Consider the following 12,269-nt stretch of genomic DNA (forward strand, 5'->3'; position numbering starts at 1 on the left):
TCAGTATTCTTAGAGAAGCACTGTAGCCTAGTGGAATTAACATAGGCCTGGAAGACGGAGGAGCTGGGTTCTCATCCTGGCTCCACCACTTAATTGGGCAAGTCACTTCACTTCTCTATGTCTCAGTTCCCTCATCTGCAAAATGTAGACCCAATTCCTGTTCTCCCTCCTACTTAAAATGTGAGCCCTTTGTCACACCTGATTATCTTGTACCTAGCCCAGCGCTACATAATGTGGTAACACATAGTAAGCACTTAACAAATAGCACAATTATTATCATTATTATTACAGATTGTGGGGTGGTGGTTCTCACTGGAAAAGGTGTTCCACAAGCGTTGATTTGTTTAGAAAAGAAGCCCTCTGACAATCAAGCCTAAATGTCTCACAAGGTATTGAGAATAACCAGAAAGGAAATATGAGGTAAACATTTGTTTATGAGTAGCTGGCAGAGTTGCTTTCTGCTCGTCAGGTGGTTTTCCAAACACTGTAGGAAAATTTTCCCAGCAAACAATCAGAAAGGCATAAGGAATCGTTCCCAGACACCTTGAGATCATAAGAAGTGTGGCCTAATAGAAAGATCATGGGCTTGGGAGTCAGAGGACTTGAGTTCTCATCCCGCCTCCATCACTTAAATGCTGTGCAATATTGGGCAAGTCACTTAACTTCTCAGTGTCTCAGTTTTGTTATCTGTACGAAGGGGATTTAATCTATTCTCCCTCCTTCCTAGAAGATGAGTCCTGTGTGGACACAATCTGTATCTGACCAGATTATTTTGTACTTATGGCAGTGCTTGGTACATAGTAAGCTCTTAACAATTACCACAGTTATTTTCTGTCCCTAACTCGTTTTGATCCCAGTTTTAATCTTAGTTTTTGCTGTTTCTCTTTTTTTATTTCTTGTGTTTTCTATGAAGATGTCACCATGTTCCATATAGAGTTTGTGCCATTCTGAGACTTTTTCCTTGTTCTGGCTCTGGCTGCTATTCTGAGCTTTGAAATTGAGGCTCTTTTAAGATTTTGGATTTGAGCTCCCTCAGGGATTGTGTGAGCTTGTCTGTGAAGAAGGTCTGAATGACACTGAGAATTTCTGTCTTTTTCTGGGAATTTCTGGATTTGAGCTCCCTCAGGGATTGTGTGAGCTTGTCTGTGAAGAAGGCCTGAGTGACAGTGAGAATTTCTTTTTCTGGGAGGAAGAGATCGTGAGCTCAGTGGTTTAGCACAATGGCAAGGGTCCCAAGAGTCTAGATTGTCCTTTATTTTTTCAGTAGTATTTGTTAAGGGCTTACTATGTGCCAAGCACTATATTAAGTCTTGTGGTAGGTACAAGATAATCAAGTTGGACACAGTCCATGTCCCATGTGGGGCTCTCAGTCTTACTCCCCATTTTACAGATGAGGCACAGAGAAGTTAAGTGATTTGCCCAAGGTCACACAGAAGGTAAGTGGCAGAGCTGGGATTAAAATCAGCCCATGCTCTTTCCATTATGCCACACTACTTGTCACTAGGCCATGCTGCTTCTCTTAGGCTGCAGTGCTTCTCTTCTGTTGCTTCTGAAAGTGGGAATGGGATATGGCAGTATCATGCTACTTCCTGAGCTGGTGTCTTTTGACCATAAAGTTGACAACTAAGTTGAGTTGGCTCCCTTCTTTGACAGAGAGGCTATCCTCTGATGCACCTTCTCGTCATCTCCTCCCCGTTCTGGCCCCAGCCCAAACTGTGCCTTGTACCTTTAGGACACCACAGTACCTGTTGCCACTGACATCTCAGAGGTAATCTGTTCTGTTCTGTCTACCACCTGCCTTGTAGTGCATGCCATCGGGTACAGGGGAACCGGGTGAGAGAGTGTGGATGGTTCCATGCAAACCATCACCACTGAAAAAATAACTCTAGTGCATATCCTGTTGGTAATAGGGCACATCTTTGTCCTCTTAATCACTGAGGTCTAAGCAATGCTCAACCCCTGGCACGAGGCCAGTAAAGGTGTATTATTCTATGTGCAATTGTGCAAAGATTATCTGTCAAAGACACACACTCATGGGCATGGTTTCATCAGTGGCAATTCATCTCGAACCAAAGGACAGTGCTCTACTCTACTTCACCCTCTCCTATCACAAAGGTGGTGACCACATTTGATGGCGTTGTCCAATTCCAAGTCGTGAGAGTTGAGTGTGAACTGGACTCTGGAGGCAGGATCGGCTGGTATTAATGATTTTGTTATTCTCAGTGCTCTTTGGAACCCAGTTTGGTCCATGTTCAGTGAGAAGCATTCTCAGAGAAACCACTTTAGATTTTGTGAACACTGTTTTATCATTAAATTGCAAAGCCCTTATGTAAAGTAGCCTGACCTCCCCAACCATTTGTTTGCTAATTAGGGCTGTTCAGGACTCCCTCTTGAAATGAAGAAGGGCAGGTGGATTACTCACAGCCTACAAGGACTGCTTCAGACTGCGTTTTACTTTTGTGGTTGTCTGCTTTGCTCTATTTTCAGGGACTCACTCTCCTGTTATTGTGCGATACTCTTAGAGGGCTTGAGTATAACAGAATTTTTGTTTGTTTGCTTGTTTATGGTACTCAGTTCTGTGAAATGTTCTGTTTCTCAAAGCGACTGTGAGTAGGGTTGCAATTTATCTGATTTTATACAATGTTGTTAGTCCAGTTTCCAGCTGGTCTCTTCCATGATCAATACATGTTTGGCACAAGAAGCCTTTATGTCCAATATCTTTATTTTCATAAACCAGCTCCCCTGCGTGGCTCAGTGGAAAGAGCACGAGCTTTGGAGTCAGGGCTCATGAGTTCGAATCCCAGCTCTGCCACTTGTCGGCTGTGTGACTGTGGGCAAGTCACTTAACTTCTCTGTGCCTCAGTTCCCTCATCTGTAAAATGGGGATTAAGACTGTGAGCCCCACGTGGGACAACCTGATTCCCCTATGTCTACCCAGCGCTTAGAACAGTGCTCGGCACATAGTAAGCGCTTAACAAATACCAACATTATTATTACATTATTATTGACTCCTGCCGCCAAGTCTCTTGGCTTGGAAGCTGTGTCTCTGTTCACCCAGACTGGAGAAAGCAGGTTGAGGAAGGCTCGTGGGTCAATCAGTGGTATTTATTGAGTGCCTACTGTGTACAGAGCACTGTACTAAGCCCCTCCAGAGAAGAACTCTGGGTTTGGACAGACCTGGTATACAAATTGCCCTGTGTGATGTCAGTGCATTACACTGTGTGTCTGGGATGACGTGACATCACATGCATCTCAAGAGTCCGGTATTCCGAGTGTTGTTAAGTATCCATCCTATTGGTGAATTGTTAATTGAAGGTTACTGAAAGGTTTGATCCACTGTCTTCTGGAAAATTACCCATAAATGGGTTTAATAAGTCCCCCCCCTCCACCCCCCAGACTGGATTATGAAGTACTATCATGTGAGGCTTAAGCGCCTTTTCTGGGCCACGTCTCTGAGGAAGCCAACTCTTACAGAGCACTGATTGTTCCCATGTTATGTGCTGGAAGAGTTAATTCGCCTCCACTTTATCCTGGTTCACCATAGCGTAAGGCTTGAAAACAGAAGCATCCAATTCATTCCAGCCAGGCTGGAACATTTGGTTAGAAAGAGAGCTAGAAGAGGGAAAAAAACCCAAAACATCAACATTCTGTAAACCTCAAAATCCTTTTTTTAGGTTGTTGAATGGTAATTGTCCTTTGCAATGCACAATTGGGTTAAATATGAGTTTTCTTGTAATGTTAGCTCAGTCATTAGGGTGGACAGTAAACTATCAGGGGCCCATAAGAAAATCCAATAAAGGAAATGCAAATGTCTTATCTCTTTGTGGTGGGAGAGTTTCTAAGGGCTGAGAGAAACAGGGTAGAGAATGTAAAATCATTCAAGTGGAAGAGAAACCGGAAATAATCGAACTCCTTTTAACCACAATGAGTATCATATGCTACTCATCTTGCTTTAGCAGTCACAGGAGGCTAGAAAGGGGAGACGGAGGACAGGCTCTGCCCCAAGCAGCCCTCAAGAAAATCCTTTTATTAAGCTATTTGTTAAGTGCTTACTATGGCACCATGCACTGTACCAAGCACTGGGATAGAATCCCCACTCCACTACAAGACTTCTGTGAGATCTTGAGCAAGTCATTTCACTTCCATGTACCTCAGTTACCTCATCTGTAAAAATGGGGATTGAGACTGTGAGGTCCATGTGAGACAGGGACCGTGTCCAATCTGACTGACTTATGTGTACTCCAGCGCTTAGAACAGTGCTTGGCACATAGTAAGCTCTTAACAGGTACTATTATTATTATTAGGTTGAACACAATCTCTGTCCCACATGGGGCTCACCATCTTAATCCCTATTTTACAGATGAGGTAACCGAGGCACAGAGAAGTGAAGTGACTTGCCCAAGGTCACCTAGCAGGCAATTGGTGGAGCCAGGATTACAACTCAAGTCCTTCTGACTCCCAGGCACTGCTCAGTCCACTAGGCCATGCTGTTTCTCTTTTGCCAGCCCCTTTAGTTCCTGCAGCTTGGGAGTGAACTGATGGCATAGCCATGCTGTCAGTGAGTGAAAAAAATTGCTTCAAAATCATCCTTAGCTTCCTATTTTTAAAGTACAAGGCCTGTCGGATGTTCTGTGAATGAAAATCAAAACAAGATCACGCTGGGCTCTACCTGAAATAAACCTCCCTGTAATATGCCCCTTCCCATTATTACCAACTGTTCTGCTGTAGATAATGCATCCTCTCACTGCAACAAACTCCCTTTGGGCAGGATCTGTCTTGTACGTCCACTTTATGTCCCAAGTGCTTAGTATGCATTCATTCAGTCAGTTGAATTTATTGAGCACTTACTCTATGCTTAACAAATACCACGGTTATCATTATTATTATTATTATTAGAGAAGCAGCGTGGCTCAGTGGAAAGAGCCCGGGCTTGGGAGTCGGAGGTCATGGGTTTGAATCCCAGCTCTCCCACTTGTCAGCTGTGTGACTGTGGGCAAGTCACTTAACTTCTCTGTGCCTAAATTACCTCATCTGTAAAATGGGGATTAACTGTGAGCCTCACGTGGGACAACCTGATTACCCTCTATCTATCCCAGCACTTAGAACAGTGCTCTGAACATAGTAAATGCTTAACAAATACCAACATTATTATTATATGCAGAGCCCTGTACTAGCAGCTGGGAGAGTACAAAATAACAATAAGCAGACATATAGTGCATTGTACACAGTAAGTGCTGAATGAGTACCATATCTACCATCTGCTGAAGAGATCACTTACCTTGGTCAGAAGCTTTCTTTATGTCCTCTAGACTGTAAGCTCATTATTGGGCAGGGAATGTGTCTGTTTATTGTTATATTGCACTCTCCCAAGCACTTTGTACAGTGCTCTGCACACAGCCAACATTCAATAAATACACCTGAATGAATGCCCTATTGGACACTCCAACATATGATGAAGGCTTCTTGGAATAGTTAATAGCGTCCTACCATCCAGAAAGTATGAACTCAGCAAATAATAATAATAATAAACGTGGTATTTGTTAGGCGTTTACTATGCCCCAAGTGCTGCAGGAGATACAATACAATCGGATCAGACGTGGTCCCTGCCCACCATGAGGGTCAACCTAAAAGGGAGGGAGAATTCTTATTTTATAGACAAGGAAACTGAGGCACAGAGGAGTTAAGGCAAGTGGCAGAGCTGGGCCTAGGAGCACAGTTCTCCTGACTTCCAGGGCTGTGCTCACTCCACAGGACCACAATGCCAAGTCACTGGACCGCAAAGGATGTTTTCAGGTCCATGCATGGTTAGGATCTCCCTGTCAACACTGCATCTTTCAGATACCAAGAACAAGAATGTGTCAAAGGCAAGATAAATGTTAGAAAAGGAGGAAGGAGGGGAAGTGGGTCAGGGAGAGAAAGGTTTGTACAAACACAGGTGGTTTCCCTTTGGAAAGGTGACACGGTCATGCCAACCCTGGCAACAGAATGCTCATGAGGAAGTAGATGTGGATTTATTCCACACAACCATTTCATCGAAAACCCAAGGGTCAAGTCTAGGTGTGAGGCAAGGGATGAGAAATGTATATCAATCAATCATATTTATTGAGTGCTTCCTGTATGCAGAGCACTGCACTAAATGCTTGTTAGATTGTACTAAGAGAATACAATATAACAGAGTTGGTAGACATATTCTCTGCCCCAAATGAGCTTACAGGCTAGAAGAGTACAGAGAATTCCATCCTAGGGCACCTATCAGTTCCAACAGCACGTCGGCTTTAGAGCACTCAGTTACTTTGCCCCCTCCTTCCATGCTTTCCTATTACAACCCAGGCCACACACTTCACTCCGCTATTGCCAACCTACTCACTATACCTCCATCTCGTCTACCTCGCTGCCGACTTCTCACCCACATCCTACCTCAGACTGGAACATCCTCCCTCTCTGTACCCAATAGATGATAACTCTCCCCACCTTCAAAACCTAATTAAAAACACATCTCCTCCAGGAGGCCTTCCCTGACTAAGCCCACATTTCCTCTTCTTCCACTCCATTCTGTCACCCTTGCACTTTGGATTTGCACTTTTTATCCACCTCTCCCTCAGGCCCACAGCACTTATGTATATATCCGTTATTCACTTATATTAATGTTCATCCCCCCCTTGAGACTGTAAAGTCATTGTGGGCAGGGAACGTGTCTACCAACTCTGTTATATTGTACTTTCCCAAGCACTTAGTAGAGTGCTCTGTCCCAGTAAGTGCTCAATAAATAAATTGATTGATTGATGTGCTAAGAGATTGTGGCTAGATTATAAACTCCCTGTCAGGGATTTTTGTTTTAACTCTATTGCTCTCACAAGTTGTTACAGTGCTCTGTACAAAGTTTATCTTGGGAACCAGCATGGCATAGTGGAGGGGCATGGGCTTGGGAGTCAGCACATGGGTTCTAATCCCCGTTCCACCAGTTGCATGCTGTGTCACTTCACTTCTCTGTGCCTCAGTTACCTCATCTGTAAAATGGGGATTAAGATTGTGAGCCCCACATGGGACAACTAATTACCTTGTATCTACCCCAGCTCTTAAAACAGTGCTTGGCATATTGTAAGTGCTTAACAAATACTATAGTTATTATTACTATACCTCCATAAATGCTATTTTTTAACTGAGGTAAGTGCAGCCTAGCAGAAAGAGCTTGGGACTGGAAGTCAAGAGACCCAGTTTCTAATAGAGACGCAGTATGGCTCAGTGGAAAGAGCCCGGGCTTCGAAGTCAGAGGTGATGGGTTCTAATCTGGGCTCTGCCACCTGTCAGCTGTGTGGCTTTGGGTAAGTCACTTCACTTCTCGGTGCCTCAGTGACCTCAACTGTAAAATGGGGATGAAGACTGTGAGCCCCCCGTGAGACAACCTGATTCCCTTGTATCTACCCCAGCGCTTAGAACAGTGCTTGGCACATAGTAAGCACTTAACAAATACCAACATTATTATTACTATTATTATTAATTCCAACTCTGCCACTGACCTGCTCCATGACCATGGGGGACCACTTAACTTCTCTGGGCCTCAGTTTCTTCATCTGTAGAATGGGGATAAAGAGAGTGCTCACCCTACCTGTGAAACTGTGATTACCCAGGTGGGGCAAAAATGGTCCTAGATCAGATTATTTCTGAATTTACCTCAGCACTTTGCCCGGTGTTTGGCACTTATTGAGTGCTTAATAAACCCCATCAGAATCATTATGATTATAATCCTTTGCTGTCAGAGGTGATTTTCATAATTCATCTTTGCAGGGTCAAGAGCAGAGGAATGGTGATGGAGAACTATAGCCAGAATCCTCCCCTGTGGAGGAAAATCGCTGTATTCCTCACATTTTCCCGCTGCAGTTCACTGAGTCAGAGTGATGAGCTCCAAAGCAGGCAAATCCAGATCCTAGTGAATGCACGCATGAGCGAGCAAATGCGATGCTTCCCCTTCCCCCTCCCCTACCCCAGTATGGTGAGTCACAGCCTGGCAATGGATGAGCCACAGCTTGGCATTGGCTGAGCCGAGGTCCTAGAGGATTCACAAGTTCAGGTATTTTAGGGTTTGCTTGCCCTGTTGACCTTGCTCCCCATCCTTTTTGGGGGAGGAGAAAAGGTGCTTCAGTCTAAAGTTTGAATTGCTGAATCAAGTTGATTAAATGGGTAATGATGTAGCAGGGCAAGATCATAGTCCTTCTACTTTGGAAGGTGCCTGTTTGGAATGAGTCCTTCCAAGTTTATTTAGACAGTTCTTAACCTTCTATCCAACCTGCCTTGCAGCTACTTCCTTTCAGTCGGGTTTGACAACATCTTGTTTGGAGCTCAGTGGCAAAGGATCATATTCTTGTATTGCTGTGATGCTGCTGGCAGCAGCCTGACCCTGGGGTTGTGTTGTGGGTGTCGAGGCTCTGTCATAATAATAATAATTATTATGGTATTTGTTAAGTGCTTACTATATATCAGGCACTGTACTAAGAGCTGGGGTGGATACAAGCAAATCGGGTTGGACACAGTCCCAGTCCCACCTGGGGCTTACAGTTTTAAACCCTATTTTACAGTTGAGGTAACTGAGGCACGGAGAAGTGAAGTCACACAGCAGACATGTGGCGGAGCTGACCTTTTGACTCCCAGGCCCATGTTCTAACTACTTCGCCAAACTGTGGGCAGGGTTTCATGTCTACCAAGTCTATCATGTACTTTCCCCAAGTGCATAGTAAAGTGCTCTGCATACAGTAAGTGCACAATAAATACAACTGGTGTTGGGGGAACACTCTGTCTCCCCCTTAGATAGGTGTCTTGGAGATTTTCGTCTTTGGTCTGTGTGCTCCCTCTAGCTTGTGTTCACAGGTCATGTAGGAGTGAGGGGGAGGGCAGAGGTCAAGAGCTTTGGTAACCCAGTGATTTCTTGGCAGAGCTGTTGCTTGAAGCAAAGAGAGAGTGAAAAAGCAGTGGAGCAGAAGTCCTGAAACCCGGGATCTAATCCCGGCTGGTCTACTGGGCTGCTTTGTGATCTTGGAAATTTCACTAACCTGTTTCATCAGTCAAATGGAGATAATTAAAATACTTGTTCTCTCCTTCCTCCCCACCACCCCGACTGTCATTTGATTATTTTGTTACCTACCCCAGGGCTTGGTATATAGTAAGGACTTAATAATAATAACAATAAGAAGAAGAAGAAAAAAATGAAGAAAAAAGGAAATGGGAAAGGAGCAAACAAAAATGGCCATCTCCATTCTGACTTTGCAGAAAGTGGAGAACTCAGCAGAAATGCCAATGGGCCAGTGCCAACACCCATCATGACTTGGGAAGAACTGGGCCAGCGATTGGCAGAGCAACCTGGGTCTTCTCTGGAGTGAAAGGCCACAGAAAAGAAGCAGTATGGCCTAGTAGCTAGATCAAGGGTTTGGGAATCAGAAAGACCTAGGTTTTAATCCCGACTCTGCCACTTGTCTACTGTGTGACCTTGGGCAAGTCACTTTACTTCTCTGTGCCTCAGTTCCCTCAACTGTAAAATGGTGATTAAGACTGTGATCCCTATGTGGGACAGACACCGTGTCCAACCTTAATACAGTGTGCGGCACATAGCGCTTAACAAATGCCATTTAAAGAAAAAAAAGAAACTTTCCTCTTCTCCAAGACCAAACCTCTGATGGATGGACGCTTACCACCTTTCTTTTCCTCCTCAGGAAATCCATCAATCAATGGTATTTATTGAGTGCTTACTATAGACATGAAAAAGCATTGATGGCAGTCCCTCACAACTGGAAGAGCTTAAACTGAGAAGTGCAAGCAGGGAAGCAGTGTGGCCTAGTGGGAAAAGCACTAGGAGTCAGAGGACCTAGGTACTAATCCCGGCTGTGTCACTTGCCTGTTGTGTGACCTTGGGCAAGTCACTTCACTTGTCTTTGTCTCAGTTTCCTCAACTGTAAATGGGAACTGGATACCTGTTTTCCTTCCTTCTCAGACTGAAAGCTCCATCATCATCATCAGTGGTATTTATTGAGTGCTTATTGTGTGGAGGGCAGTGTACTAAGCCCTTGGGAGAATACAGTACAACAGAGTCGGTAGGCATGTTCCCTGCCCACAACAAGCTTATAGTCTAGAGGGGGAGACAGACATTAATATACATGAATAATATATAATTAATAGTTCCATATGGGATAGGGACTGTGTCCAACCTGATAAAATTGTATATACCTCAGCGCTTAGAGCACCGCTTTGACACGTGTTAGGTGCTTCACCTGAACCCAAGCCCTGAACCTTGGCTTTACCCTCAACTCATATCATTCTACCCAAATCTTCAATCTGTCACCAAATCCTCTTGGTTCAACCTTCACAACATCATTAAAACCCACTCCTTCCCCTCCATCCAAAAGGCTTCCACATTAATCCAAGTACTTATCCTATCCTATCCTAGAGAAGCAGGATGGAGAAGCAACGTGGCTTAGTGGAAAAAGCACGGGCTTGGTAGTCAGAGGTCATGGGTTCTAATCCCGGTCCTGCCACTTGTCAGCTGTGTGACTTTGGGCAACTTAACTTCTCTGTGCCTCAGTTATCTCATCTGTAAAATGGGGATTAAGACTGTGAGCCCCACATGGGACAACCTGATTACCTTGTATCTACCCCAGTGCTTAAAACAGTGCTTGGCACATAGTAAGCACTTAACAAATACCATTATTATTATTATTATTATTATTATTATAATTATTACTATCCCACCTTGATTACTGCATCAGCCTCCTTGCTAACCTCGCTACCTCCTGTCTCTCTAAATCCGGTCCATACTTCATTCTCTTGCACAGATCATTTTCCTACAAAACTATTCAGACCATATTTCCCCATTTCTCAGTAACATCCAGTCATTGCCCATCCACCTCCACATCAAACAGAAACTCCTTACCATCTGCTGTGAAGCACTAGATCACTTTGCCCCCCATCTTTACTTATATTATTTCCTACGACAACCCAGCCCACACACTTCACTCCTCTAATGCCAACCTACGCACTGTACCTCGATTTTATCTATCTTGTCGCCTACCCACTCTCCCCACCTTCAAACCCTCATTAAAATTGCATCTTTCCAAGAGGCCTTCCCCAACTAAGTTCTCATTTCCCCTATTCCTTCTCCTGTTAACATCATCCTCACACTTGGATCTGTATCCTTTAAGTACTTGATACTGACTCCACTCCTCAGCCCAGCAGCATATGTGTATTTATTTTTTTATTTTAATGCCTGTCTCACCCTCTTGACTGTAAACTCCCTGGGGGCAGGGAACGAATACAGCTGTTAAACTTCCAAGTGCTTAGTACAGTGCTCTGCACACAGTCGCCTGCCTCTGGCCTGGAACTCCATCCCTCTTCATTTCGGTCAGATTTCATTCTCCCCGTCTTCAAAACTTCATTAAAAGCACATCTCCTCCAAGAGGCCTTCCCCTACTAAGCCCTCATTTCCTCTTCTCCCACTCCCTTCTGAGTTGTCCTTGCATTTGCATTTTCACCCTTTATTCATTCCTCCCTCAGCCCCACAGCACTTATGTACATATCTGTAATTATTTATATTAATGTTTTTCTCCCCCTCTAGATTGTAAGCTTGTTGTGGGCAGGAAATACACCTACCAACTTTGTTACATTGTGCTCTCCCAAGAGCTTACTACAGTGGTGCTCTGCATATAGTAAGTGCTCAATAAATACAATTGAGTGATTGCCTAACAAATGCCATAAAATGCAATGATATTTGTAAGCACTTGCTGTATGCACAAGAAAACATAGATGTTATCCCCTTCCAACTCAAGGAGTTTGAGCTGATAAGTGGAATCTATCAACTACCTGTGAAAAGCAGCACAACCTAGTGGATAAAGCATAGGCCTGGGAGGCAGAGAACCTGGGTTCTAATCGCTGTTCCTCCATTTATCTGCTGTGTGACCCTTAGGCAAGTCACTTCTGTGCCTCAGTTTCCTCAAAAATGGTGATTCAATACCTGTTCTCCCTCCTACTTAGACTGACAGCCCCATGTGGGACAGGGATTGTATCCAGCTCAATAAACCTGCATCTGCCTTAGTGCTTAGAACGGTGCTCGACTCACAGTAAGCGCTAACAGATAGTATTTAAAAAATTGGTCTTTATTGAGAACTTGAGGGGGGCATGAGGAATCAGGGATGTCTCTCCATAACCTAAAGAGCTTGAGCTGAGAAGTACCATAGGTTGCAACGTGGAGTGTCGTTGGCAATCGCCACCAAAAATCACACCAAGAGCAA

General features: G+C 44.2%; 1 protein-coding gene across 5 annotated transcripts in view; it reads left to right on the forward strand.

Annotated features, from left to right (window-relative positions):
* ACSL6 (acyl-CoA synthetase long chain family member 6) overlaps nucleotides 1-12,269 on the forward strand; it is a 133,529-nt gene that overhangs the window by 44,659 nt on the left and 76,601 nt on the right. Inside the window, exon 2 of one of the 5 annotated variants that reach the window (XM_007655370.3) lies at nucleotides 1,654-1,768. The exons of the other annotated variants lie outside the window; for them this stretch is intronic. The gene's annotated coding sequence lies outside the window, so the exon portion shown is untranslated. The remainder of the gene's footprint in view (nucleotides 1-1,653; nucleotides 1,769-12,269) is intronic. 5 annotated transcript variants of the gene reach the window in all.

This window comes from Ornithorhynchus anatinus, chromosome X1 (assembly GCF_004115215.2).
Source record: "Ornithorhynchus anatinus isolate Pmale09 chromosome X1, mOrnAna1.pri.v4, whole genome shotgun sequence".
NCBI lineage: Eukaryota > Metazoa > Chordata > Mammalia > Monotremata > Ornithorhynchidae > Ornithorhynchus > Ornithorhynchus anatinus.